The following is a 6677-nucleotide window of genomic DNA, read 5'->3' on the forward strand; positions in this document are numbered from 1 at the left end:
GGTTGCTGTCCTTTCGTTTTGTTCCTGTCTTTCGCGGCCTCTAGCCTGCTCCGCCGACCGTTCCGTATGTCTCTCTCGCTTCTGTCTCTCCGGGTATCGTTCTCGAGCAACCTAGGGTCGTCGTGGCACCGAGGGTACTTACTTACCCCCACCCTATCCGCCACCGGACTTGCCCCCACCATTGTCAAGTACCAACACACACCAACGTTACGGGCCACCGTTACCGACGCACACGCACACCGCGCGCGCCCGCGACGCGATAGTTCCACTAACACCGATACGCTTCTGCTCGCTACCAATACTGCGAGCTGGAATGTACGGCCGGTCGCGCTGCATCCCCACCAACCGGATTTTCTCATGAGACTCGGCAATACTCGGCATCCATCAACCTGCTGCTGCCGCCACAGTGTCTCGGTTCGTACGCCGATCGCTGTTCGCGTGATACCTACGTTGCTGCGGTGCGACGCGATGCGATTTCAGAGGACCGCGAGCTTTGTTTTATGCACTTATGCTTTCTTTCGCGATTTCACTTCGAATATTTGATAGCAGGTGAATAGTATCTGGTTTTACGTCGAATATGATGCGGTTATAGTTAGTTAAAGGTGTAGGAAAAAACCTTTTTCATTGTCTAAAACATAGGATTAGAAAAGGGTATTTTGTTTAATAAAAATTACAGGAATTCTGCATTTGTTCTGCGAAATCAGATACATACCACGGCTCTTTTTATGGAAAGTTGAAAGTTGATCTTATCGGAATGTATAAATCAGTATATCAAGGTAATCAATAACATTAATGCTTAAGTTTCTATAATTGGCAATATTAAATATTACAGAAGTGAAAACAGCGATTGCCATTTGCTCTTCTAGCCAGCATTGTACGACTTGTCTCGGTAGTTGTCATTACTCAGTTGGTTATATCTGCGTTCTTTTTCGACTTATAATTTCCTAGCATCAGTTTTAAGTTTGTGCTTTGTTAAAAGATGCGATAGAGAAACTTATTTTTCTGTATAATAGTCGTACACGTATTCCAATTTCTAATCCTACACGTTCGCGTATCGCGTAAACGTTAAACAATTCGTCGTTTGTAACGGAACGGTGCAGCGATCGCGACGTAGTTTCACGAGGGAAAACGCCCGCGGACACGATGGCCCAAGCAGCGCGTTGCTTTCTCAGAGACACGGACACCGACGTATATAGTCGTCGAGACGGTGGCCGTAAGGTCTCGAGGCGCTTTCCCTCCAGAACCGTCACGCTTTTCGCACCTGACGATTCCTATCTCGGGACACGAAAGTTTATGGACCTTCTTACCACGCAGACGCACATACAATCATACACGTAAAACATACCGCCTCTCCCGATGGTATCGTTGTCGGGTTTCGCGTACGACGAAAACATTAATCGAAAAGGTACGCGTCAATCCACCTCTTCTCCGTCTGCTTCTATCTCTGTCTTGATCGATATGGTCGAACGATTTACGATTTATAGGCTGGGGGATGTTTATCGGATAATACGAAAGATTGATGCGTGACGTTTTGTCTTCTTTTTTTTTTTTTTTAATGACCAGACGATGAACGCGAAGATCTCGGAGAAGAAGGTTATGAGACGAATGGTGCACTTTTAATGGAGAGTAGTTAGGTTTCGTGAGTTATGTAACGCGAGGAACATATGGTTGTCTCGAAGATCGGAGCTCTGATTTGACCACCTTCTTTGATTCTTCTAATTGCAGCAGATGTATACCGACGATAGCATCTGGGATCGATTACTTGTAAATGATATGAAAGTACGGTGAATGAGAGTAAAAGCGGTGCTTTGAGAAGGGCGCATGGTAAACTGTGACGTCTTGACGTTACTTTTGACAGACACGAGTATGATACCTACTTTTTAAGGCAAAGTGATAGGTCATTTCCGATACTTCAAACGTAATAAAAACGACTGTAATTAGTAAAATTTCGCTAATTCGCAAAAGATGTACCAAGGTAAAAACAAAAATTGCGGTAAACCTAACCGTTCGAAAATTCACATGAAAATGAAATTCGCGAAGCGTTAAGGCAATGTAACGTAGTATTTTTCACTCTAATACTCATCTTAGAATCGGTTTAACCTTAACACCGAGCGATTAGTTGCCGAAATGCGAGATAATCCCTCATTGTCGTGCACAATGCACGATGGGAAAGCGATGGTGATTATGGGAGGATCCATAACGCTTGTCCTTTTTGTCGAAGTCGATAATATTGAGAAAGTGCGGCGTGGTTGCGTCATGGGATGACGCCGGCCATGATTGTCGCTGGTCGCTGTAGGTGCCATATCGTGGCATATCGGGCCCCATGACGAGCGGACGCTCGCCTCGCCACGGTCCCACCTGGGGATCAATAGAAACCACCCAGTCATCGCGATCGGGCGCCACTTGTCATTAATGACTATCCGATTTTCGATTTAATTAAACCGCGATGACGATCTCGCCACCTAGACGAGTCAGGGATCTCGCGCGGCGGAAAGCCAGATCGTTTCTGGAACGATCGAGGCTGCATGATTGGTCCGAGTTGCTCGGGTGCTTTAGAGTTTTTAGAAGGGGCTTTCTCAGGGTTGATGAATACGGGGGTCTTTGTTATCCTGGAAGGGTAAGAGGCGGGAATAGCCAGGGGATGGGTTGACGGGCTCGTTTGCTCGTTTTCCAAGAACTTTGAGTGTTTCGGATGAGCACTGGGATTGGAGTTCGCAGCAAGAGGTAATTGGTTGTTTAGTCAAATTCGAGACACGGTCGTTAGTAATAATATTGTTGGTAATAAAACATATTTGAAGTATTTATCGTATTGCAATTTCTAATGAAATTCGTAATTCGTTAATAGAAAACTTATCTTAATTTTTCAGGATCGAAGAAACGGCTTAAACCGGAAGAAGCCATGGAAATATAAATACAAAAGTTGTAAACTCGCTCTATTGCTTGTTCTTATCGAAATGGGAAATAACAGAGGAGGAAAGAAGTATGTGTCTATCGTATACGAAGGGGAGGATGATCATGGAAACGTTTGTATGGAATCTTAATTCCCTGAGAATTACTTTGCAGCCTTTTCTAACTTGTTAAAGATGTCGTAAAATGAGGTAATATGTGGTAATATGTGTATCTTAACATTCATATATCTAATGTAAAATGTAAATGACAGGAATGTAAACCAACGATGGTTCTTGTTACGGTAAACTAACAATGCTTTGTACGTTTAACCAACTTCTTATTAAATAACGATAACACGAAAGATTTTTTTATTCTCTCCTTTTAATTAATTGTTTCATCTCTAAACAACGTAATTTATGTAACACTTTTTCTACCACGTTTCTATATTCCAAGGCAAGCATTTTCCACGTGACCAGAAACGTTATAGATGCTTCTTATGGGCTCCCCATGAGAATAGCCAGGGACGTGGGTCTTTGAAAGAGGCAAAGACTTCTTCAATCTTGCTAGACTAAGTCAGTGCCGTCGACAGATGGAGCTCCATGTTCTGTCCCCTTCTATGCCTTCTAACCATACATATATATAGATACAGAAAAATCAACGCGTTCTCAAGGGAAGCTGTTACATTCACCACACACATTTCTCATATATAACCCGACATCCATCAACATTCCCATCCTATAATAACGAAGACGTAAAGAAGGAAGTTCCTTAATATTCTGGATCGATATAACGAGTCTGACCCACGTAATCTTTACTCGTTAAATTGATTACGTACTTATTGGCAAATTAAATTAGGTGTTGAAATTTATATAACATGTTATTAGCAATATCATTATTTTATATAGCACTAAACGATATAATCATAAATTAAAAAATTTCACTTTGAACCAGGTAGGTATATTGCAGATCCTCTACCTTTGATGGTCATCTCGATAAATATCAGTGAAAAAGGACGAACGTACGACATCGAGCGAAAGCAGAAAACATTTCACCGAAACGTTTCATCGAACCCTCGATCCGTTTTCCGTCGACATCGCGTTGTTGTTATATTTTTCCTCTTTTCGCGGATCAGGCCGGTGGTTTTTGCCAACGACAACGAATTTTCCAACGAACGAACGTCAACGGAAGGGTGGTGGCGCGATGTCGACCGCGTGTTATCCAGGTTTGCGGCACGGAACGCGTTTTTGCGAGACATGCGCACGGTTCGTCCGTCGAATTTCATGGGATTTCCGGTTCACTATTATTTTTGCTTTCGCGTATCGACGCGTTTCACAAAAGACACTGTTTACGTTGCAGTTTAAACCCGTTCCACATATTTTCGTGACATTTATCGTTGAATCGTTGTTTTATTTATGAATTTTTCAACGGTTCATCGGACCTTGATATTCTTCTTATCCTTAATTAATAAAATCAATATTTTGCCTTTTATCTAGATTCGTATCTATTCTTGATTTACATTCTGTCAAACGTTCGTTTTATTTTGTTACAGTATTTTGTTACAATAGGTTTCGTCGTATTAATAGCAATTGCCATTTAATTATATCCATTTATTTTGTACTTCATTCGTATCGCGTATCAAATAGTTGTACGTAAATTATATTTACTTTGCAATAAAAGAACTACGACTATCTTACAAACTGTTAACCAATGTAGAGCACGTCGCTGTTACAAACCAATTACCACGTACTTTACATTCATCGACCCAAATTCCCACAGACATTTTCCCGTTACCCAAAATATTCCCAATACAGCGTTTAAAAATAAATAAAAAAGGAAAAAAGGAAGGAAAAGAGGTAGAGAAAAATAATTCTACATACAGAGAGATCATCGAAACAACAAGCAAACTAAAAGTCCTCATCCTCCCAAACACGGCACGTTTTCCGAAAACAACAATCCCTATATACTCACGCGTGCGCAAGCTTTTTGACCTCTAAAACAAAAAGCCAAAACAAAACCGGGGGGAGGAGGAAAAAAAAGGAGATAGGAAAAAAGAGAAAAAGGAAAACGGGGAAAAAAAACTGAAAACCCGGTCGACAGGGGCGTTCGATCATGGAGGTAGGCAGCCACGAAATGGAGATTCGAGTGCATGCATACATAACCGATGGTCGTAGGTATACATATGTGAGAAGAGGAGCGCGCGCGCGCGAGCTACCGGGACGCGATGATGCCGGGACGTAATATCAATACGCCACGAAGGCAGGATGGTCGCGTCTGATTTTCCGAGCGCATCGGCACGTGGATAATGTTTTAATGGAGTTTGCGGAGTGCGAGGAGGGATGGCCGGGCCAAGGGTGAGCTCGCCATGGTTTACATACCATTTACTCGCGCCCTGTAACCTCGCCAGCCGACTGTTTACAGTGCTGTACAAACTGTGCTCGCGTTGCTGCCGCGACGATGATTCTTCCTTTATCCGTAGCGATATATCGCGGCAATCGAGCGTTGTCACTGATTAGGAAAGATGGTCTTCTTCCATACGCGTTCTGGTCGTTGGACGAAACGGTGACAGATTTTGGAAACGTTGTGAGATAATTTCGTGTGATTTCCGAACTTTGCGATCGAGGGGATGGTTTTTGATTGATTTCGGGGGCCGAAGGGTTGTTGGCGGGACGATCGAGGTGGAGTAATGGAATTGTTATGGGAATCGAAGGTTTGGAGGAGGATGGAAGCGTTCTTGAGTAGTCGGGGATGAAAGTTTTGGGCTGGGTATGGTGTCGTTCGGCGAGGCTCGGGTTAATCGAAATGGAGTCGAGGATTATACGTTTTGATTGGTGAATTGTTGACGAATACTCGGAGGGAAAGCAGACGTTAGATGTTCTTTGTGATTAAGCGAATGCGGTTGCAGACTGCCGAAGGGTAATTAGAAATGTGTTTTATGAAGAGCTGCGTTAGATGTTTTGAAGCTTGATGACTGTCCTCTGTCAATCTCGAAGCAGATGACCTGATTCAAGGAACATAGAGGCCTCCTTGTATCTTTCAGTAAATATGACTGCAGTTATCGATGAAGAGATTAACCGAGTATCTATAGGTATATTTGAATTATGAAAGTAATGGAAACTTTACTGCAAGTACAGTCTGTTTAGAATACACGGCAACTTTGTATCATAAATAACATTTTAAACTTCTGTAAAAATTAATAAACGACGTCGACATTTTGCGTATCCTCGTACAATCTTTAAATATTCCAAAGATATGAAACTAATTTCTCAAAACTTTGAAATATCGCCGAGTCGTGCTTTAATCCTTAACTTAACCATCGAACAGCACGGAACCATAAATCCAACCCATTGAAAGATTCTCACGTAGGCAAATCCTTTTCTATCGCGTAGTAAGCGCAAACAGAAAGAGACGTACTATTGTAACCTTACCGAACCGGCATTTAAACGCATTCCGTTATTATCGTCGCCTAACGAACGCGCTGTAACAGGCAATTTCAGTTCGATGTTGGACGTCTCCCGGTGCCATTACATCGTTCGTACAAAGTAAGCAAGAAATCACTCATTATGTTGTTAGACACATTACAAGGATGGCGCTTGCGCAATCCTCGTCGACTTCCTGGGACAAACAGGCAGGCACGTCACCTTCTATCGGCCTCAAAAGAAAAAAAAGAGCCACAAACATACGATATCGTCGTGTTCGTGTTCCATCCGGCTGCCTAAGTGACATTATGCGAACCAGACGATACGAACAAGCGATAACTTGAATTTGATCGCGGTTCTTAGCTTCTTTGT

Source organism: Bombus impatiens, unplaced genomic scaffold (genome assembly GCF_000188095.3).
Source record: "Bombus impatiens unplaced genomic scaffold, BIMP_2.2 scf_0037, whole genome shotgun sequence".
Classification (NCBI taxonomy): domain Eukaryota; kingdom Metazoa; phylum Arthropoda; class Insecta; order Hymenoptera; family Apidae; genus Bombus; species Bombus impatiens.